This window comes from Stomoxys calcitrans, chromosome 4 (assembly GCF_963082655.1).
Source record: "Stomoxys calcitrans chromosome 4, idStoCalc2.1, whole genome shotgun sequence".
Classification (NCBI taxonomy): Eukaryota; Metazoa; Arthropoda; class Insecta; order Diptera; family Muscidae; genus Stomoxys; species Stomoxys calcitrans.
This window is the reverse complement of record NC_081555.1, coordinates 146,206,206-146,230,323: the sequence shown is the minus strand read 5'-3', so window position 1 is coordinate 146,230,323 and position 24,118 is coordinate 146,206,206. Positions and strand designations below refer to the sequence as shown.

The 24,118-nt window shown below is 33.1% G+C and overlaps 1 protein-coding gene, 1 long non-coding RNA gene and 5 other non-coding genes across 13 annotated transcripts in view; 4 read left to right on the top strand and 3 right to left on the bottom strand.

Moving 5' to 3' along the window:
• Window positions 1-24,118, bottom strand: part of LOC106082675 (cytosolic carboxypeptidase Nna1) — a 334,059-nt gene that overhangs the window by 6,375 nt on the left and 303,566 nt on the right. The window lies entirely within an intron of this gene.
• Window positions 1-24,118, top strand: part of LOC131997249 (uncharacterized) — a 258,295-nt gene that overhangs the window by 10,750 nt on the left and 223,427 nt on the right. The window lies entirely within an intron of this gene.
• On the bottom strand, window positions 2,050-2,148 carry Trnay-gua (transfer RNA tyrosine (anticodon GUA)). The gene is made up of 2 exons: window positions 2,112-2,148; window positions 2,050-2,085 (listed from the first exon to the last, which is right to left on the bottom strand). It is a non-coding gene; the product is annotated as a tRNA-Tyr (tRNA).
• On the top strand, window positions 2,391-2,489 carry Trnay-gua (transfer RNA tyrosine (anticodon GUA)). Its single transcript has 2 exons — window positions 2,391-2,427; window positions 2,454-2,489. It is a non-coding gene; the product is annotated as a tRNA-Tyr (tRNA).
• Window positions 2,629-2,724, bottom strand: Trnay-gua (transfer RNA tyrosine (anticodon GUA)). The gene is made up of 2 exons: window positions 2,688-2,724; window positions 2,629-2,664 (listed from the first exon to the last, which is right to left on the bottom strand). It is a non-coding gene; the product is annotated as a tRNA-Tyr (tRNA).
• Window positions 7,005-7,101, top strand: Trnay-gua (transfer RNA tyrosine (anticodon GUA)). Its single transcript has 2 exons — window positions 7,005-7,041; window positions 7,066-7,101. It is a non-coding gene; the product is annotated as a tRNA-Tyr (tRNA).
• On the top strand, window positions 10,956-11,047 carry Trnay-gua (transfer RNA tyrosine (anticodon GUA)). Its single transcript is given in 2 exon segments — window positions 10,956-10,992; window positions 11,012-11,047. It is a non-coding gene; the product is annotated as a tRNA-Tyr (tRNA).

Here is a 24,118-nt window from a genome sequence, read left to right as displayed (position 1 = left end):
TATAAACCGATCTCCCGATTTGATTTCTTGAGTTCCTGGAAGACGAAATTTTTTTCGGATTGGGGTGAAATTGAGCAGGTACAAAATCAAGCACGGCGTTGACAAATTGGCCACATTCGTTCATAAAAGTGAATCAACACACAAATGTTATGAGATCAACCACAAATATTAATAAACCAACAACAGTTATGTTGAACAAAACATTCACAGCCGTTCACATTCTGACAACCTCAGTGCACAGTTTATTTAAAGATTACAAAAAAATTTCGTGTGCCGATGAGTATCGAACCTGTGTGTTTACAAACGCCTTACCACATTGCACCACGGCCGGCTTTACACATACAACGTTTTAAGAGTCATTTGAACTTAAGGTTGGTATACATAAACATTTCGAGGGGATGATGTTCAAAACGGTCGGTTCATGAATCAACAACGCGTGTTCACAAAATTTTCCACGCTTGTTGACAATATTTCCAATAACGCCCGTGTATGATAATGACAACGTTAGCGCATGATTTTGCAACATATTTTTTCTATCAGTGTAGTGTGCTATGTGCTATGATTTCCAACAACTGTGCCAAATATGGTCCAAATCTGTCTATAACCTCAAATAGCTCCCATATAAACCGATCTCCCGATTTGACTTCTTGGCCCCTTACAGAACTCAATTGTTATTCGATTTGACTGAAATTGTACATGTTGTGTTCTGTTATGACTTCCAACAACTGTGCCGAGTACGGTCTAAATCGGTCCAGAACCTGATATAGCTCCCATATAAACCGATGTCGCGATTTGATTTCTTGAGTCTACCAAGGTCCAATTTTTGTCCGATTTGGCTGAATTTTGCATGAGGTGTTCCGTTACGACTTCCAACAACTGTGCCAAATACCATACAGATCAGTCTACAACCTGTTATAGCTCCCATAGAAACCGGTCTCCCAATCATCCCTGTTCGGTTGCTAGTAACTTTAATTTTAGCTGGTTTGATAAATTTATTTTGTATACATTTTTAGCAGAATCCATGGTGGTGTGTTTCCAAGATTCAGCCGGCCGAACTTAGCACGCTTTTTTTTTTTGGTTTACCTAACCAGTCAAAGAAAGGTTAACCTTCTTATGGACAAAAAGAAAGAATCTTTGCGAAGTTTCAGCTCAATATCTTCATTAGCGTGATTTCGTGAGATGGCTAGGCTAGATCATCTTGGATTTTTACGACGATCAAGAAAATACTATGTATATACATTATAGGGTCGGAAAAGGGTATTTCGACCATCGCTCGGTGGAGGGTATTAAAAAAGCTCTTTTGGAGGAATGACAGAAAATACCTCCTAAAACTTCTTACAAGTAAAGTAAAATCTATGCCATATAGTATAATGTTGTTACAATCTTCAAACCACAGGTGCATCAAATAAGCTTTATGGAACTGTCAAATAAACCTTCTTAAAGATGCCTTAAGTTTTTGTTTCTTAATCATTTATCCACCCTTAAATTATAGTAAGACAATCACCCCAAGGCCAAACCTCAAATGCTGGAGGAAAAAGTTGCTTCACATGATATAATTGCTATAAAAAATCTGTGGACCCATTTCAATCGTAGTTTCCGTGATTTTCAAAATTAGCTACAGGAGACTGGAATAAAATCACAGAATGAAATCAGAAATAATAAAAACAAAAATCTCGGAATTAATGAAATAAAATCTGAGTTAATGAAATAAAATCGGAGTTAATGAAATAAAATCTGAGTTAATGAAATAAAATCTGAGTTAAGGAAATAAAACCTGAGGTAATGAAATAAAATCTCAGAAATAATAAAATAAAATCTCGGAATTAATGAAATAAAATCTAAGAATTAATGAAATAAAATTTCATAATTAATGAAATAAAATTTCATAATTAATGAAATAAAATTTCATAATTAATGAAATAAAATTTCATAATTAATGAAATAGTACCACAGAATTATTAAAATAATAAACAAGGTGTTATCGCAAAACAAATTTTCTGGTTTTAAATTCTTTTAAAATTAGTTTTTAATGAAATATTTAAAATATTTTCCTTCGAACCGGATTTGAACCAGTGACCTATGGATATCTATACATACAAATGCTGCATCTTCTACAGTCCACCGCTCTACCAACTGAGCTATCGAAGGCTATACAAAGTGCGTAGCAAAATCACCATACGTTTTGGTGGTGAAGTGCGATACAAGTGTTGACAACAAAAAAAAGGAATTTGTGTTAAGTTAATATAAGCACACACCATACCACAGCATTGCTTATTTTTTCACCTTATATGCCAGTTAGGAGGTGGGATTCAAAATGTTTCTTTTAAGAAGGTGAATAGGTGAATAAAATAACATGTGGAACTTATGACTTTGTCACAGGCAGCTTGTCGCCTTCGATAGCTCAGTTGGTAGAGCGGTGGACTGTAGAAGATGCAGCATTTGTATGTATAGATATCCATAGGTCACTGGTTCAAATCCGGTTCGAAGGAATGTTTTTTGGTCTTATTATTTTAATTAAAAATGAACTTGTATTCTTTGGTAACAAACAAAAATCTTTAAGCGGTTACGTGCGGTTTGTTATATGTTCGAATATCATCCAAATTTCATAAATGGTGCCACAAAAAAGCTTCCTTCGAACCGGATTTGAACCAGTGACCTATGGATTTCTCTTGTCGATTGAATTTCAGCTACAGTCCACCGCTCTACCAACTGAGCTATCGAAGGCTATAAATACTTGTTATCCATATATGGAAATTCATAGGCCCCAGATTTTTTTAAGTTTATTTCCTTGGTTTTGTTTATTCAAATATGTTAATTAAATGTTTAATTTGGGTAAAAGAAATTAACGTGATTACATACAAAAGTAAATAGACAGTCTGTACAAAACAGGTTTTGAGTTTTGTGAATAAAATGTAAAAATGTTGTTTAAACGCACTTGGAAGTTATTGTTTAAAATAATACTCCACGCTAATTTCATATATTTGAAATAAGTTTTTTTTTAATTTTCTTTCATAAAAAGTTTTTTTTTTTTCTTGAAATTTATCTCATTTCGATTTGTAAAATTATTATATTTTTATACCCTCCACCATAAGAGGGTTTGTAACCCCTCAAAATATGCGTCTAGGACTTCATTGAGTATACATATATGTTCTTGATTGTCATGACATTTTACGTCGATCTAGCCATATCCGTTCGCCTGTCTGTCCAAAGCACGCTAACTTTCGAAGGAGTAAAGCTAGATGCTTGAAATTTTGCACAAATATTTCTTATTGGTGTAGGTCAGTTGGCATTGTAAATGGGCCAAATCGGTCCATGTTTTGATATAGCTGCCATATAAACCGATTTTCGGTCTTGCCTTCTTGAGCCTCTAGAGGGCGAAATTTTGCGCGTGGTGTTATGGTATCACTTCCAATAACTGTGCTGAGTATGGCTCAACTCGGTTCATAACCTGATATAGCTTCCATATAAACCGATCTTGGGTAATGAGTTCTTGAGCTTCTGGAAGGTACAATTATTATATGTTCTTGATTGTCATGACATTTTACGTCGATCTAGCCATATCCGTTCGCCTGTCTGTCCAAAGCACGCTAACTTTCGAAGGAGTAAAGCTAGATGCTTGAAATTTTGCACAAATATTTCTTATTGGTGTAGGTCAGTTGGCATTGTAAATGGGCCAAATCGGTCCATGTTTTGATATAGCTGCCATATAAACCGATTTTCGGTCTTGCCTTCTTGAGCCTCTAGAGGGCGAAATTTTGCGCGTGGTGTTATGGTATCACTTCCAATAACTGTGCTGAGTATGGCTCAACTCGGTTCATAACCTGATATAGCTTCCATATAAACCGATCTTGGGTAATGAGTTCTTGAGCTTCTGGAAGGTACAATTATTATCCGATTTGACTGAAATTTTGCACATAACGTTAAGTAATGATTTCTAACAACTGTCCTAAATATGGTACAAATCAGCCCATAACCTGATATAGCTGCCATTGAACCGATCTCTCGATTAGATATCTTAAGCTTCTAGAGGGCGCAAATCTTATCGGTCGTGGTAAAAATCTAAGACGATCTAGCCATGTCCGACCGTCTGCCTGTTAAAATCACGCTACAGTTTTTAAAATAAAGATATTGAGCTGAAACTTTGCACACACTTTTTTTTTGTCCATAGGCGGGTTAATTTCGACGATGGACTATATCGGAGTATATCTTAATATAGCCCCCATATAGACCGATCCGCCGATTTAAGGTATTAGGCCTATAACCCAAATTTATTATCAGATTTTGCTAAAATTTGGGACAGTGAGTTGTATTTGGAATTTTTCATCGGATTATGACGAAAGGGAATTTACATATATACCCGAGGTGGTGAGTACATAAAGTTCGGCCCGGCCGGACTTACAGCCATTTTTTTGAACCAAAATCCAAATTTGGGTTTTCATACCGTTTCTAACGAAAAACGTTGGTTATCACTGATATGCATTCGTAGGGTATTGTCTATGAAATTGTGTCTTACTCAAGAAGCTTTTAGGCGATCACATGTTTCGACTCATATTGCCAATTTAGTTACAATTTGAGCCAGTCTACTTCCTGAAAAAGGGAGATTTTTTAGCTTGAATCAGTGTTATAAGATTCACACGTGTAAATCTGTTAAACTTGAAATTACAGTTACATTTGCTGTGTTTTATTTTAGTACTGGATAGATAAGCCGTGAAGTGCAAAAATAGCTACCCACAGAGAATTTGTAGCCCCCCCAGAAAGCTGGGACCAAATTTATGGCTTGTACTTGACGATTTGTTATAGGCAATTGTTTGGAATGAAGTTCGACCCAGAGTTATTTTATTTGCCGTAATAACTAAGTGTTTCCTTAAAAAATGGAAACAAGCTCGAATTTCGGCATTTGGTTTGCCACACCTTTAAATATTGGTGTAAGTCCCTAATAAATACTCGATCGACGAATTTTTCATTGGTTAAAGCTAGCAGTTCCAAATTTTGCCCAAATACTTCTTATACAATAGGATCAGTTGGAATTGCAAAAGAGCCACAACCAAATCGATCTTCCTAATTGACTTCTTCAGCCCTATAAGGCGCATATCTTATCTAAGTTAGCTAAACTTGTGCGCAAAGACTTCTGTTGTTGTTGTTATATGTTGGCTTGCAAAGAGTGCCTTTCAACAACAAATATTGTACTTTGGATTGTTGAGATTCAAAATAAATTGTTGAAGGAAAATTAACAACTTTCGTAGTTGTTTTTTCAACCAAAGTTGTTGTTTTTCAAAATAATTTTTATCTGTGCATAACAATGGCCATCTTCCTTGGTGAAAGCTTAATCAAGCCAAGCTTAATCCGAAGTCATTTAAATTAAATTTTTTCTAACACAAATTGAGATTGTGGTGTATATGCTCAAATTAAAATCATATCTTTCACGGCATATTTTTTTACTAGTTTTTTTTTTAATTTTCTCCCACTGTGCATTATAACAACAACTTTTTGTTTTCATCGGTCTGAGGCTAACAATTCAAATGATCAAGACGCAAAAGCCGAATTGAATCCTTAAATTGTTCTAAGTATCTTTAACTTGACTTTCTGTCCCGTAGATTTACTTGTTTCGATCAACTTGGCAACCCTTAATTCATTCTATGCAATAGGGCAAAAAGTTTTTACTTAAATCGATAAAGAGCAGTTTTCGGACCAAATTTCGAGTGCGCTTTTCGTAAATCTATGAACTTTTACTTTTCTTGCACCGCCATTAAAGGCATCGCTATTATGCAACATCAACTTAAGAATGCGGTCAGGACTTGTGGCTTACAAATCAACTAATTCAATTAAAATCTGACATCTTGTCTTTTATTTCATCTGTTCTTTTTCATACTTTATAATTTGGGAGCATCACTAAAATCTACAGTCCACTTACAGCTACTTGCTACCTAAGTTGAGCAGTCCGTCCAGCATTCTAGCAGATTTTGTTTTGCTACACATGTTGAGCAGTCCGTCCAACATTCTAGCAGATTTTGTAGTTAAAGCAGCAGATTTTGGTAATTAAAATAGCACGCCTAAATGTTTGCTAAAACACAGCCCAATGTTTGCTAAACAAGCAGTCATGCCCGCTTTCCTATTTTCAGTAGGCAAAAACAGCTGTTTTAATAAACTTTTTAGCTATTTTGAACAACAAATTTCGTTGAGTGTACCATTTTAAGATATTGCCAGATTTCGTTGAAATTGGGAACACTGAGGTGAAATGGGCCTTACAAAAGCTTTCAGTCGGTATCTTATCCTTCTTCAATAGATTTCCACTATTTTTCCTTAATGCTTCTTAGAAAATTTTCCTAACTTTATGGAAAATTTTCCAACTTTCAAGAAATTTTTCCAAATTTCAAGAAATTTTCCCAAATTTCAAGACATTTTTCCAAATTTAGAGAAATTTTTATTTTAAATTTTTTAAAGTCAATGTTGAGAAAATTATTTTTTCTTTACAAATATCTTTATTTTATTTGAAAAGAAGATATTTTCGCGATTTCATTTTGATAAAACAATTTTGCCTAAGCAAACATTTTTGTCTTAATTTCAGTTCTATTAAAAAATAGGAAAAGTTATGATATATTTCGTCGTAAAATACTTCCTCAAAGAGGTGTAACAAAAATATTTTTCCAAAACTTTGATAGTTAATGGAACCATGTTAGCATACTGCGGGCAACAATTAGTTCGTGGCAAAATTTGTAAATTGCATAATGTCTTTGTATTACTTTCAAAGTTTAGGTTAGGCTTTACAGATAAACAAACTGTATCTACATCCATTGTATAGATAGAAAATGCTTACCGCTCCAATATAGATGACATTTTGCTTTTGTACCACCATATACATATATTTTTTTGTGATAACAAATTCAGAAATATTTAATTTTCTTGAATTATGAAGACGTAAAAATTTTCATTTTGTGTTTTCATAGAAAGAGAATTGAGCCCCAGACCTCTTGCGAGTTTGTCATGTGACATTGGTGATGCTATAACCTTCGATAGCTCAGTTGGTAGAGCGGTGGACTGTAGATGATTAAATGTCTTTGAATAGAAATCCATAGGTCACTGGTTCAAATCCGGTTCGAAGGAAATATATTTTTTGGAAAATATTGTACGTTAAAGCGTGTTGAAAAATATATATTAAAAAATTTAATCAAGAAAAACAAAATATAAGCAAAAGAAGTACATGTACATGTTTATAAAAAGAAAAGGAGGAGAAAGGAAGAGAGAAAAATCCTTTATAGCCATAAATTGTTTAACAAATTATTACGGCCTTATTCACAAAACTTAATGTATATTTGAAATAGGTTTATTTGACAGATTTACTTAATATAACTGTCAAATAAAACTATTTGAAAGCTTTATTATGTTTTGTGAAAAAGGCTGTTAATTTTTAATGATTTTTTTGGCCTTTTTTATACCCTCCACCATAGGATGGGGGTATACTAATTTCGTCATTCTGTTTGTAACACCTCGAAATATGCGTCTAAGAGCCCAAAAAGAAATATATATTTTTGATCTCATGTAATTTTAAGTCGATCTAGCCATGACCGTCCGTATGTCAGTCCGTCTGTCGACAGCACGCTAACTTTCAAGGGAGTAAAGCTAGCCGTTTGAAATTTTGCACAAATACTTTTCATTAGTGTAGGTTGGTTGGGATTGTAAATGGGCCAAATCGGTCCATGTTTTGATATAGCTGCCACATAAACCGATCTTGGGTCTTGACTTCTTGAGCCTCTAGAGGGCGAAATTCTCGTCCGATTTGACTAAACTTTTGCACGTGGTGTTTTGATATCACTTCCAACAACTGCGCTAAGTATAGTTGAAATCGGTTAATAACCTGATATAGCTGCCATATAAACCGATCTGGGGTCTTGACTTCTTCAAATTTTAGAGGGCGCAATTCTCATCCGATTTGGCTGTAATTTTGCATGTAGTGTTTTGGTATCACTTCCATCAACTATGCTCAGTATGAATCAAATTGGTTCATAACCTGGTTAAGCTGCCATATAAACCGATCTTGGATCTTGATTTCTTGAGCTGCAGGAGGGCGCACTTCTCATCCGATTTGGCTAAAATGTTGCATGAGGTGTTTTATTATGATTTCCAATAACTGTGCTAAGAATGCCGCAAATCGGCATATAAACCGATCTGGGATCTTGACTTCTTAAGCATCTAGAGGGCGCAATTCTCATTAGATTTGGCAAAAATTTTTTAGAACAGTTTCTCCTATGACCTTCAACATACGTGTCCAATATGGTCTGGATCGATCTATACCATAATATAGCTCCTATATAAACTGATCTCCCGATTTCGCTTCTTGAACCCCTACAAGGGGTAATTCTTATCAGAATGGATTGAAATATTACACATTTGTGGTCCGAACCGGACTATGTCTTCATATAGATCCAATAGCATAACAGTTTTTATGAATTATTCTTTGTTTGCCTAAGAAGAGATACCGCGCAAAGAACTCGAAAAATGCTATCCATGGTGGAGGGTATATAAGATTCGGCCCGGCCGAACTTAGCACGCTTTTACTTGTTTGATATAGCGGCCATATAAACTGATTTTGGATCTTGACTTCTTGAGGTTCCAGAGAGTGCAATTATTATCCCTTTTGGCTGAAATTTTGCATGAAGTTTTTTGTTTCGACTTCCAACAATTGTGCTAAGTATAGCCCAAAGCCGTTCAAAAATTGAAATAACCCCCATATAAACCGATTTGACTTTTTGAGCCACTGTACGGCGCAATTCTTTTCCGATTTGCCAAAATTTTTTTCAACCACTTCTTTTATGAGCTTCCCTATACGTGACAAATATGGTCTGAATTGGTCTTAAACCGGATTTAGCTCCCATATAAATCGATACGCCGATTTTACTTCTTGAGCCCCTGTAGAGCGGAATTCTTATCCAATTTGGCTGAAATTTTGCACAATTACTACTACTACGGTCTCCAACATCCATACCATACATGGTCCGAATCGGTTGATAAGCTAATACAGCTCCAATAGCATGGCAATTTGTATCCATATAAAGAGATATCGAGCAAAAAACTTGACAACTGCGATCCATGGTAGAGGGTATATAAGATTCGGCCCGGCGGAACTTAGCACGCTTTTACTTATTTTGTTTTATTTCTTATCTATTTTCTACTTTATATTGGGTTGCCCAAAAAGTAATTGCGGATTTTTTAAAAGAAAGTAAATGCATTTTTAATAAAACTTAGAATGAAGTTTAATCAAATATACTTTTTTTACACTTTTTTTCTAAAGCAAGCTAAAAGTAACAGCTGATAACTGACAGAAGAAAGAATGCAATTACAGAGTCACAAGCTGTAAAAAAATTTGTCAACGCCGACTATATGAAAAATCCACAATTACTTTTTGGGCAACCCAATATTTATACCCTGCACCACCACTGTGATAAAGGGTAATATAACTTCCCAGAAGGAAGAGAGATAGACCTATTGATAAGTATACCGATCGATTCAGAATAACTTTTTGATTCGATTTAACCATGTCCGTCTGACTGTCTATTTTTAATTTGTGTACAAACTATAGGTCGCAATTTTCGTTCGATCGGTATAGGCATGTTTTTCGACCTAGAGACGAAGCTTATTGAAATTGGAAAAAATCGGTTCAGATTTAGATGTATCTCTCATATATACGTTTGTCCGATTTTGAGACATATTGTAATAAAGTGCTCATTTGCTAACCGATTCGCTCGAAATTTGGAAGGAAAGATTTTCTCATGACCCTTAGTATTACTGGTGAATTTCATCGAAATCGATTCAGATTTAGATATATCTGCCATATATGTGTTTCGCCCGATATTTATTTCTAGAGCCACTGCAAGCGTATTTATTGACCAATCTTCCGAAAATGTTGTACAACGCTTTCCTCGATGACTACCACAATATCTAAGAATTTTGGTGAAAATTGGTTCAGATTTAGATATAGCCTCCATATATATATGTTCGTCCGATTTTAAGAAATATTGCAACAAAGTGCTCATTTGTTAACCGATTCTCTCGAAATTTGGCATGAAGGATATTCTTATGATCTTAATATTACTGGTGAATTTCATAGAAATCGGTTCCGATTTAGATATAGCTGCCAATTCGCCCGGTTTTCAATTCTAGAGCCAATGCAAGCGCATTTATTGAATCACCTTGCCAAAATTTTGCACAACGCTTTCCTCAACGACTACCACAATATCTAAGAATTTTTGTCGAAATCGGTTCAGATTCGGATATAGCTCCCATATATATGTTTATCAGATTTTGGGTAATTTGAAATAATGTTGTCATTTGTCGTTATTACTGTTTGAAACTATTTGTTCGAAATTTGATACGGATTGTTTAATAACCCATCCGATAACATCCGCCGAGGTCCATCAAAATTGGATCAGAACTAGATATACTTCCACTATGTACTCATAGGGTAGGTATAGGGTATTATACAGTCGGCAACGCCCGACTTTTGCCTTTCTTTACTGGTTTTTATATGTATTTTATTATTTTGTATGCAATTTTTATGTACTCTGTTTAATGTATTTTTATAATTTTTTTTTTGTTTTTTTTTTAATTATATTTTTAGTTATTATTTTTATTGATTTATCATTAATTTTTTTCTAGTCTAGTCACCGGAGTATTAAAAAACTGTTTTCTTTACCACTGTGTGTTGTTTAATGCTATTCAACTTTTGCCCACTTGGAATCGGCAACATTTGTGTGTATTTCAACATATAAGTGTATTTCATTTTCAACACACCACATTAGACATTACCTCTATGGTGTGTAACAATACACCACGATGGTTTGCAACTATAATGAAGAGTTATCATAGCTATAAACCTTCGCAGAGTGTGGCAACATTATCAATTGTTCACCTTTACCGTCTCAACATACTGAAGTGTAACAATTGGCCGCACGCTCGTATAACCTTCGATAGCTCAGTTGGTAGAGCGGTGGACTGTAGAGTGATATGTTAAGTGGAAATCCATAGGTCGCTGGTTCAAATCCGGCTCGAAGGAGTTTATTTTTTTTATTTATACAATATTTTCTTTGGAAATAATTTCCTAAGAAATTTGTTATAAAGATAAAATTTCTAAGAAATTTTCTCTAAAGACAGTATTTCTAAGAAATTTTCTCTAAAGACAAAATTTCTAAGAATTTTCTCTAAAAAAAAAATTTCTAAGAAATTTTCTCTAAAAAAAAATTTCTAAGAAATTTTCTCTTAATACAAAATTTCGAAAAACTTTTCTCTAAAGACAACATTTTTTACAAATTTTCTCTAAAGACAAAATTTCTAAGAAATTTTCTCTAAGGACAAAATTTCTAAGAAATTTTCTCTAAAGACAAAATTTCTAAGAAATTTTCTCTAAAGACAAAATTTCTAAGAAATTTTCTCTAAACACAAAATTTCTATGATGATTTCTATGATTTGAGTAAAGACAAAATCTTGATTCCTAATAACTTTTTACAGCTTTGACTTTTATGTTGTTTTTGACTCCACATTTAATCAAATTTATTCCACATTTCTTTTTTACGACTGAAAATCTCAACATCAAACAATCGCAATGCAATGTGTCTGTAAGTTCATAGGTATTCATGCTTTTACTATGTTCTCACCATTGATTTATGATAGTTTTACAAACCGCAAATACCCCAGCCACACAATTCCCTCGGCAAAACAGAAAAAAAGATCAAAGCATAATAAATCATTTGTCTTATCGCTTTTTTTTACCTCACAATCATTGGTAAATTTGCCAAAAACTATTATCTTTTGCCTCGTGCCATGGTGCTTCGACCACAACATCTAACAAAAATGAACATTTAAATGTTATGGCAAAATATTTATAACTTAAATGTAAAAATTTGTAAATTTGCCAATTGAGAACCTGAAAAAAATCAATCGAAATATTGGCTCTTTATTTCTTCAAAGAAGACGCCTTCCTTGTTTCTTTGTATTTTGATTGAGGAGCAAAATTCTAAACGGTGATTTCGAGTCTCTTGACCATTTTCAGTAGTACATCAAACTCACCCCTGATGTAGGTATGATTTGGGTTGGTGGGGGAGAGCAGTGTGGGGTGTAGGAAACTCAAAAGCTGTAATTCGCCGTACAAGTGGGTACATTGTGCTCAATTGTCATTGCTGCCAAAAACTGAGAAGAAGAAGAAAAACAAATTGCCCCCAACATGAAACACCCTTGTCACCCAGCAAAATACTATCTATGGGCAAATAAATGATGCACAGTGGCAACATGTCTTCAGAGAAAATATCTAGGAAATTTGGTTTTGGGAGAAATTTTTTTAGAAATTTTGTCTTTAAAGAACATTTCTCAAAATTTTTGTCTTTAGAGAAAATTTCTGAGAAATTTTATCTTTAGAGAAACTAGCCAAACCGGGTCTACTCCGCTGCGCCTTCTTTAACTCTCTAATATCTTTTTAAGAGTGAGGACACTTCGCCCTCAATGCGGATATCGAATTCGTGCCATTGTAGCCTATGACGCTGAACGCGTTCGAACCGGGATCGCCCCCATCCGATATCTAGAAATTATAAAACCTATGTTGCCTTCCGACAGACAAACGTACACAATCTATCAAAATTTTAAGAAAATCGGTTCAGCCAAGTATCATATAGTCATAATGGGTCTAATGGCGTTTTTGAGTTGTGGTGTGACTCACTATACTTCGATCTGATTTTGTATGCCAGATTCGAAATCTACTCCCGAATACCTTTCATTTGAGCCCCATATTGCAATGAACGTCCAATATATCTGTTTTGGGGAGTTTTGGGGTTGGGGCGGCTCGATGGGTACTTAGACTCAAATTTTAATACCATATTCGTATTCTACTCTCCAATACCTTACATTTGATACCTTTATTGTCCCTTTTGAATTTGGGTTGTGTTTTTGGCATAAGGGGGAGGTTCCGTCCCCCTTCCGATACCGAAAAATTATATAGCCTATGTTTGGTTCCAGACCAACCTACACAATATGTGAAAATTTGGAGAAAATCGGTTCTGCCGTTTTTCGGTCTATACGGAACAAACAAACCGAGTCCCATATATTCGTGATTGGCTACTCCCGCATACTTTTCATTTGATTGGAAGGTCCGCCCCCTTCCGTTACCAATAAATTATAAAGCCTATTCCTACTTCCTGACCGTATTCGTAATATACTCCCGAATAACTTTCATTTGAGTTCCACATTGTCATGATTGTCAAATAAACCTATTTTAAATGGTTTTGGGGCTGGGGCGGCCCCCAGGTATTTGGACCCAACTTTTATTGTGAAATTCGTACTCTACTCTTAAATACCTTTCATTTGAATCCCATATTGTCCCCATCGGTCCACTTTTATTTTTGGGTAGGACTTTTGGGGTAAGGGGGAGAGTCCGCCCCCTCCCGATATCAACAAATTATATAGCCTATGTTTCCCTCCAGACCAACCTACGCAATCTGTGAAAATTTCAAGGTAATCGGTTCACCCGTTTTTTGAGTCTATAGGGAACAAACAAACCGAGTCGCATACATCCGTGATTGGCTACTCCCGCATACTTTTCGTTTGATACCCATATTCTTATCGTTCCATTTTTGATTTTGGGCGGTGTTATTGGGGTTACGACGGAGGGTCCGCCCCTTCCGTTATCAATAAATTATAAAGCCTATTCCTACTTACTGACCATATTCGTAATCTACTCCCGAATACCTTTCATTTGAGTCCCATATTGTCATGATCTTCAAATAAAGCTATTTTAGGGGGTTTTGGCGGTGGGACGGCCCCCTAGGTACTTGGACCCAACTTTTATTATAAAATTCGTACTCTACTCTTGAATACCTTTCATTTGAATCCCATATTGTCCCGATCGGTCCACTTTTATTTTTGGGTAGGACTTTTGGGGTAAGGGGGAAGGTCCGCCCCGCTCCCTAAAATTTCTTAGAAATTTTGTCTTAGGAGAGAATTTTTTAGAAATTTTGTCTTAAGAGAAAATTTCTTAGAAATTTTGTCTTTGGAGAAAATTTCTTAGAAATTTTGTCTTTGGAGAAAATTTCTTAGAAATTTTGTCCTAAGAGAAAATTTCTTAGAAATTTTGTCTTTGGAGAAAATTTCTTAGAAATTTTGTCTTAAGAGAAAATTTCTTAGAAATTTTGTCTTCAGAGAAAATTTCATAGAAATTTTGTCTTAAGAGAAAATTTTTAAGAAATTCTGTCTTAAGAGAAAATTTCTTAGAAATTTTGTCTTAGGAGACAATTTTGTAGAAATTGTGTCTTAAGAGAAAATTTCTTATAAATTTTGTCTTAGGAGACAATTTTTTAGAAATTGTGTCTTAAGAGAAAATTTCTTAGAAATTTTGTCTTAAGAGAAAATTTCTTAGAAATTTTGTCCTGAGAGAAATTTTGCCTTAAGAGAAAATTTCTTAGAAATTTTGTCTTTAGAGAAAATTTCTTAGAAATTTTGTCTTTAGAGAAAATTTCTTAGAAATTTTGTCTTAGGAAAGAATTTTTTAGAAATTGTGTCTTAAGAGAAAATTTTTTAGAAATTTTGTCTTAAGAGAAAATTTCTTAGAAATTTTGTCTTTAAGAGAATTTTTTTAAAATTGTGTCTTAAGAGAAAATTTCTTAGAAATTCTGTCTTGAGAAAAATTTTGCCTTAAGAGAAGATTTCTTTGAAATTTTGCCTTAAGAAAAAATTTCTTTGAAATTTTGCCTTAAGAGAAAATTTCTTAGAAATTTTGTCTTAGAGAAAATTTCTTGGAAATTTTGTCTTAAGAGAAAATTTCTTAGGAATTCTGTCTTTAGAGAAAATCATCTCATCATTTTGGTTTGAGAGAGGAAACTGTTTGGGGCTGTATCAATTAATCCTCTTTTATGTCACTGTGCTTTTGTTGCCCAGTTCATTTATCTGCCACACGGAACACGTAATTTTCAACCGTTCACACAGGGTTTTCCTCAAGAATGTTGTTTGTGTCTTGCGCCAGCCACCAGCCACCAACACCATCATCATGGTCATGACACGAAAATCACATCAACATGCGGCGGCAGGAATTGGGGCTTGTTTGTTGCCATCTGGGCTGGGCTCCTGGTACCCACAACTATTGGCGGTTAGTTTTTTCCGTCTTCCTTCTTTGTTTCTTCCATCTCTTTGTCAGTTTTATTTTATAAAGCAGCCAAGTGAAAAAGTGAGCGACCAACCTTGCCAACAAAATCGTACAACTATTTTGTTGGCACCCATTCGTCTGTCTTAAATATTTTGTGGCGTTCTTAGTTTTTTTGCCGCTAAGCCATTAATTCTTGCTTTTTGTTGGCTTTTTTTCATCTCTATGCGACATTTTGCATGACCTATTTGTAAATTGCATTTTTTTGAGATTTCTTACTTTTTTTTTTTTGTTTGTTTTCGTTTGCGAAAAGTAAAACTTTCTGTTATGTGGTTGTTTTTGGGGTTGCTTGTATTTTGGCCCAATGGCATGTTGTGGCTCACAAAACAAAGACAAATAAAAAGAAATCACTGTCAATGCCAAGAACACCGTCAAACAATAAACTACACCAAAAGGATACGCCAGAAAAAAGGAACAACAATAGGCGACAACAATGCATCGATTTCATGGCCATCTGGGCTCATGTCCAATCTGCTGCACTAAATTGACTAAAAATAATGAATTAACATGGCGTTGTAGTTTTCTGCTAAGTAAAAATTCATTTTGATATAATTTTCTTTAAAGTTACATTTTAAGGATCTTATGACTGACTATTTTTGTGGTATTATTACTTAGTGTATTTGTTTGTGACACCCAGAAGGAAGAGAGATAGACCCATTGATAAGTATACCGATCGACTCACTTTCTGATTCGATTTACCTATGTCCGTCTGTCTATCTGTCTGTCCGTCTGTCTGTCTGTCTGTCCGGCTGTCTGTCCGGCTGTCTGTCTGTCTGTCCGTCTGTCCGTCCGTCCATCTGTCTATCCGTCTGTCTGTCCGCGAATTTTATGGGTTTAAGACATTATATAGGGAGATCGGTCCATATGGCAGCTATGTCGAAATATAGACCGATGGCGGTCTATATTTCTGGTGAAGGGTGTAACGCAGCTTATTGTGTACAATTTTCGGGGAATCAGGGATTAAATTCTCCCGTTAAGGACCCAAGACCTTAAATCGGGAGATCGGTATATATGACAGCTATATCCAAATACAGGCCGATCTAAAACATATGGGGCACGGATGTCGAAAAGCCTAACATAGGTACTTGTGCCAAATTTCAGCGAAATCGGGTAATAAATGCGCCTTTTATGGGCCCAAGACCCTAAATCGTGAGACACGCCTATATGGCAGTTATATCCAAATATTGCCCGATCTTGACCATACTCAGTACGAATGTTGAGGAGCCTAACGCAAACAATTGTACCAGATTTCAGCGAAATCGGATAATAAATGTGACTTAAATGCGCTTAAAACCTTAAATCCAGAGATTGGTCTAAATGGGGGCTATATCAAGATATAGCCGCTTGAAATTTTGCACAGATACATAATATTGATGTAGGTCATTGGTGATTGTAAATGGGCCATATCGGTTAAGATTTAGATATAGCTCCCATATAACCGATCTCGCGATTTGACTTCTTGAGCCCTTGGAGGCCGAAATTTTTCCGATCTGCCTGAAATTTTTACGTATAACTTTTCTGTTATAACTTTCAACAACTGAGCTAAGTACGGTTCAAATCGGTCTATAACCTGATTTAGCTCCCATATAAACCGATTTCCCGATTTGACTTCTTGAGTCATTACAAGCCACAGTTTTTCGGATTTGGCTGAAATTTTGCATCCGATGTTCTATTATGACTTCCAACAACTGTGCCAAGTACGGTCCAAATCGGTATATAACCTGATACAACTCCCGCATAAACCGATCTCTCAAATATCCGAGTTCGTTTCGTAGAAGCTTTAATTTTTGCTGGTTTGGTAGAAGTTTGGTATGTAGAACAAAATTATGCCCTTCAACTAAATTTATTTTGTATAAGTCTCTGTAGAATCCATGGTGGTAGATTCCTAAGATTCGATCCGGCCGAACTTAGCACGCTTTGAAATTTTTTCTTCAAAGAAAATTTTATTGAAATATTTTTCTGTGTAGAAAATTTTATTGAAATTTTTTCTTTAGAGAAAATTTCATAGAAATTTTTTCTTTAGAGAAAATTTCATAGAAATTTTTTCTTTAGAGAAAATTTCATAAAAATTTTTTCTTTAAAGAAAATTTCATAGAAATTTTTTCTTTAGAGAAAACTTCATAGAAATTTTGTCTTTAGAGAAAATTTCATAGAAATTTTTTCTTTAGAGAAAATTTCATAGAAATTGTGTCTTTAGAGAAAATTTCATAGAAATTTTTTCTTTAGAGAAAATTTCATAAAAATTTTTTCTTTAGAGAAAATTTCATAGAAATTTTTTCTTTAGAGAAAATTTCATAGAAATTTTTTCTTTAGAGAAAATTTCATAGAAATTTTTTCTTTAGAGAAAATTTCATAGAAATTTTTTCTTTAGAGAAAATTTTATAGAAATTTTTTCTTTAGAGAAAATTTTATAGAAATTTTTTCTTTAGAGAAAATTTCATAGAAATTTTGTCTTTAGAGAAAATTTCATAGAAATTTTGTCTTTAGAGAAAATTTCATAGAAATTTTGTCTTTAGAGAAAATTTCATAGAAATTTTGTCTTTAGAGAAAATTTCATAGAAATTTTGTCTTTAGAGAAAATTTCATAGAAATTTTGTCTTTAGAGAAAATTTCATAGAAATTTTGTCTTTAGAGAAAATTTCATAGAAATTTTGTCTTTAGAGAAAATTTCATAGAAATTTTGTCTTTAGAGAAAATTTCATAGAAATTTTGTCTTTAGAGAAAATTTCATAGAAATTTTGTCTTTAGAGAAAATTTCATAGAAATTTTGTCTTTAGAGAAAATTTCATAGAAATTTTGTCTTTAGAGAAAATTTCATAGAAATTTTGTCTTTAGAGAAAATTTCATAGAAATTTTGTCTTTAGAGAAAATTTCATAGAAATTTTGTCTTTAGAGAAAATTTCATAGAAATTTTGTCTTTAGAGAAAATTTCATAGAAATTTTGTCTTAAGAGAAAATTTCATAGAAATTTTTTCTTTAGAGAAAATTTCATAGAAATATTTTCTTTAGAGAAAATTTCATAGAAATTTTTTCTTTAGAGAAAATTTCATAGAAATTTTTTCTTTAGAGAAAATTTCATAGAAATTTTTTCTTTAGAGAAAATTTCATAGAAATTTTTTCCTTGGAGAAAATTTCATAGAAATTTTTTCTTTAGAGAAAATTTTATAGAAATTTTTTTTTAGAGAAAATTTCATAGAAATTTTTCTTTAGAGAAAATTTCATAGAAATTTTTCTTTAGAGAAAATTTCATAGAAATTGTTCCTTTGGAGAAAATTTCATAGAAATTGTTCCTTTGGAGAAAATTTCATAGAAATTGTTCCTTTGGAGAAAATTTCATAGAAATTCTTTCTTTAGAGAAAATTTCATAGAAATTGTTTCTTTGGAGAAAATTTCATAGAAATTTTTTCTTTAGAGAAAATTTCATAGAAATTTTTTGAGAGAAAATTTCATTAAAATTTAGTCTTGAGAGAAAATTTCATAGAAATTTTTTCTTTAGAGAAAATTTCATAGAAATATTTTTCTTTAGAGAAAATTTCATAGAAATTTCTTTCTTTAGAGAAAATTTCATAGAAATTTTTTCTTTAGAGAAAATTTCATAGAAATTTTGTCTTTAGAGAAAATTTCATAGAAATTTTGTCTTTAGAGAAAATTTCATAGAAATTTTTTCTTTAGAGAAAATTTCATAGAAATTTTGTCTTTAGAGAAAATTTCATAGAAATTTTCTCTTAAGAAAAAATTTCATAGAAATTTTTTCTTTAAGGAAAATTTCATAGAAATTTTCTCTTAAGAAAAAATTTCATAGAAATTTTTTCTTTAGAGAAAATTTCATAGAAATTTTTTCTTAAGAGAAAATTTCTATGAAATTTTCCTTAAAGAAAAAATTTCTATGAAATTTTCTCTAAAGAAAAAATTTCTATGAAATTTTCTCTAAAGAAAAAATTTCTATGAAATTTTATCTAAAGAAAAAATTTCTATGAAATTTTCTCTAAAGAAAAAATTTCTATGAAATTTTCTCCAAAGAAAAAATTTCTATGAAATTTTCTCTAAAGACAAAATTTCTATGAAATTTCATAGAAAAAATTTCATAGAAATTTCATAGAAATTTTTTCTTTAGAGAAAATTTCATAGAAATTTTTTCTTTAGAGAAAATTTCATAGAAATTTTTTCTTTAGAGAAAATTTCATAGAAATTTTTTCTTTAGAGAAAATTTCATAGAAATTTTTTCTTTAGAGAAAATTTCATAGAAATTTTTTCTTTAGAGAAAATTTCATAGAAATTTTTTCTTTAGAGAAAATTTCATAGAAATTTTTTCTTTAGAGAAAATTTCATAGAAATTTTTTCTTTAGAAAAAATTTCATAGAAATTTTTTCTTTAGAGAAAATTTCATAAAAATTTTTTCTTTAGAGAAAATTTCATAGAAATTTTTTCTTTAGAGAAAATTTCATAGAAATTTTTTCTTTAGAGAAAATTTCATAGAAATTTTTTCTTTAGAGAAAATTTCATAGAAATTTTTTCTTTAGAGAAAATTTCATAGAAATTTTTTCTTTAGAGAAAATTTCATGGAAATTTTTCTTTAGAGAAAATTTCATAGAAATTTTTTCTTTAGAGAAAATTTCATAGAAATTTTTTCTTTAGAGAAAATTTCATAGAAATTTTTTCTTTAGAGAAAATTTCACAGAAATTTTTTCTTTAGAGAAAATTTCATAGAAATTTTTTCTTTAGAGAAAATTTCATAGAAATTTTTTCTTTAGAGAAAATTTCATAGAAATTTTTTCTTTAGAGAAAATTTCATAGAAATTTTTTCTTTAGAGAAAATTTCATAGAAATTTTTTCTTTAGAGAAAATTTCATAGAAATTTTTTCTTTAGAGAAAATTTCATAGAAATTTTTTCTTTAGAGAAATTTTTAGAAATTTTTTCTTTAGAGAAAATTTCATAGACATTTTTTCTTTAGAGAAAATTTCATCGAAATTTTTTCTTTAGAGAAAATTTCATAGAAATTTTGTCTTCAGAGAAAATTTTATAGAAATTTTTTCTTTAGAGAAAATTTCATAGAAATTTTTTCTTTAGAGAAAATTTCATTAAAATTTAGTCTTGAGAGAAAATTTCATAGAAATTTTTTCTTTAGAGAAAATTTCATAGAAATATTTTCTTAAGAGAAAATTTCATAGAAATTTTTTTCTTTAGAGAAAATTTCATAGAAATTTTTTCTTTAGCGAAAATTTCATAGAAATTTTTTCTTTAGAGGAAATTTCATAAAAAAATTTCTTTAGAGGAAATTACATAGAAATTTTTGCTTTGAAAGTTTTTCTTTAGAGAAAATTTCTTTAAAATTTTTTTAAGAAAAAATTTCTTTGTTTTTAGATAAAATTTCTTTGAATTTTTTTTATCGAAATTATAGTTCAAAAGAAACTTTAGTCGTTTAAAGTTATCGCAGCTCATTCGAAATATGATTTTTAAAAGGTCTGATCGCAAATCTTCCACTTATATCAGAAATCTCATTCTATGATAACAGTTTTGTTTTGTTATGGAGTTCATTTGCTTCAGCCATATAAAAAATTTAAACTAACTGTGCAGTCTTTAAACCCACATCAGATGACGGTGGCAATTCTTTTCGCGCTTGTCTATTTTCAATTAATTTATTGTCGTAATAAAATCAACTAATTGTTGTGTCAGCATTTTACTTTGGCACCATTGAACGAATGTAGGGAAGTATTACATCTGCCCCGCTGATCACACCAAAAGCAGGTGATTGGCATAACTGCATGTTTAGCAGATGTGCTGAGTCTACAAGAGATGTTTTGACATACTTTTGTTTCCCAAATTTGAAAATGGGTTGCAATCAATTAGTAAACAAGAAAATATTTCGGTTGTACTAGTTTTAAAAGATAGTTTGGCTAACTAACAGAAAGACATTGCAATATGATTCCATGATATTTTTACCTGGCATTAAATGTCTGTTAATTGAATAGCAATTTGATGTCTAATCCTTCATAAGCCCCTACCTTTTTCAATATTCCCCTTGATGTAATGATGCACTGAACCCCACCTCATGGATGACGCAAATCGATTTCGAAATTTGTATTTACCTTCCTTTTTTCATCAATTGTTGTATTTTCCTCAATTTTCGAATTTTCTTCCGTTTTTCATTGAGTTAATGAACAATACAATTTGTTTTTTTTTTTTATTTTTTCCCCCTTTTCATTCTGTGTCAGTGCCTTTTTGTTGTTGTTTTGTCTCCTTACTTTTTATTGTGTTCTTGATATTGAAAATTAATTGGTTTTCTACGCCGTCGCCGTCGTCGACACCTTTGTAAAAAAAAATTGTATAATTTGCATTTAAATCGAATTTCTAGGTGAAGCGAGACAATACTGGCAGGCAGTTAACGGCAGGGGGGACAGGAAGGCAGGCAAAATAAATTAATTAAAAGTTCATTGCCAGGGACACTTTGTGGCTACTCATTCATGTTAATTTATGTGAGGCAGAAAAACTCAAATAAAATTTAACTTTGTTTTTGATGCAATTACAAAAAGACTAAATAAAAAACATTAAGCTCGGCCAGGCCGAACTTTGGATACCCACCACCTCGGGTATATATGTAAACCACTTTACGCCATAATCTAGTGAAAAGAGTACCCATAAAAGCTATATCGAAATATGGTCCGATTTGGACTAAATTCGTCATGGACATTGAGTGGTCTAATAAATACAAGTCACTCTCCAATTTTGTAGAACAAAATATTAGTTTTTTTGCCAGCTGTATCCAAATATAGACCGATCTGAACCACATAAGCCTAATATAAATCCCTGTGTCAAATTTCAGCGATATCGGACAATAAATGCGCCTTTTATGGGGCCAAGACTTCAAATCGAGAGATCGGTCTATATGGTTGCTATATCCAAATCTGAACCGATCTGGGTGAAATAAAAATAGATGTCGAAGGGCTTAACACAACTCACTGTCCCAATTTTTGGCGAAATCGGACAATAAATACACCTTTAAGGGGGCCAAGACCTTAAATCGAGAGGTCGATTTATATGGCAGCTATATCCAAATCTGGACCGATCTGGCTTAAATTAAACAAGGTTGTCGAAGGGCTTAGCACAACTCACCTTCCCAAATTTCACCTAAATCGGATAATAAATGCGATTTTTATGGAGCCAAGCCTTTAATTCGAGAGATCGGTCTATATGGCAGCTATACTCAAGTCTGGACCGATCTGGGCCAAATTAAAAAAAGGATCTTCAAGGGCTTAACAAAAATCACTGTCCCAAATTTCATCGAAATCGGACAATAAATGCGCCTTTTATTGGCCCAAGACCTTAAATCGGCAGATCGGTCTATATGGCAGGTATATCCAAATCTGAACCGATCTGGGCCAAATTAAAAAAATATGTTAAAGGGCTTAACTCAACTCACTGTCCCAAATTTCAGTTAAATCGGGCAATAAAAGCGCCTTTCCTGAGCTCAAGACCTTAAATCGAGAGATCGGTTTATATGGCAGCTATATCCATATCTGGATCGATCTGGGAAAAATTGAAGAAGGATATCGAGGGGCCTAACACAACTCACTGTCCCAAATTTCAGTGAAATCGGACACTAAATGCGCCTTTTAGGGGCCCAAGACCTTAAATCGAGAGATCGGTTTCTATGACAGCTATATCCAAATCTGTACCGATCTTAGTCAAATTTTAGAAGGATGTCGAGGGCCCTAATACAACTCACTGTCCCAAATTTAAGCAAAATCGGATTATAAATGTGACTTTTATGAGGCTAAAACCTTAAATCGGCTGATCGGTCTATATGGGATCTATATCTAAATCTGATCCGATATGGTAAAGGTCTATCACAACTGTTTCAAATTTCATCAAAATCGGATGAAAAATACTCCTTTTATGGGTTCAATACCCCATATCGGAAAATCGGTCTATATGGCAGTTAAATCCATGGTGCGATCGGGACGGTAATCAACAACAAGTAAAAGTGTGCTAAGTTCGACCGGGCCAAATCTTTTATACCCTCCACCATGGATCGCATTTGTTAATGACTTTTTTAAATAGAAAAACTCCAGTCATAGAAAAACATCACCTCCAAAATTTCAGGTACATCGAGTAATAATTGCGCCCTCCAAAGGCTCAAAAAGTAAAACTGGGAGATCGGTTTATATGGCAGCTATATCGGGTTATATACCGATATAGACCATACTTGGAACCGTTGTTGGAAGTCATACCAGAACGACATATGCAAAATTTTAACCATTTCAACCATTCAACCAAGAATTGCGGCCTCTAGAAGCCCACGAAGTCTAATCGGGAAGCCAAGATCGGTTTATATGGTAGCTATATCATGTTATCGACCGATTTAGACCATATCTGGCACAAGTGGTACCAAAACACCATGTGTAAAATTTCAGCCAAATCGGATAGGAATTGCGCCCTCTATGGGCTCAAAAGGTATAATCGGCATATCGGTATATAGGGCGTCTATATCAAGTCTGATTTAAACTATACTTGGCACAGTTGTTGGGAGTCATATTAGAACACTTGATGCAAAATTTCAGCCAAATCGGATAAGCATTGCACCCTCTAGAAGCTCTAGAAGTCAAGACCCAAGGTCGGTTTATATGGCAGCTATATCAAGGTACGAACCGATTTATACCATACCTGGCACAGTTGTTTGAAGTGATACCAAAACACCACTTGCCAATTTCGGCCAAATCGGATAATAATTGTGCTCTTTAAATTGGTAATTTTTGTCCGTTTTCGATGAAATTTAGCACAGTGAGTTCTGGTAGACCCCTACCTATAAGTGTGGTCCAGACCAGACCATATTTGGATATAGCTGCCCTTTTGACCGGCCGCCAGAACTCGCGATATTATTAGGGCCATAAAAGATCCAATTATTATCCGATTTCGATGAAAACTGGCGCAGTCAGCTCTGGTAGACC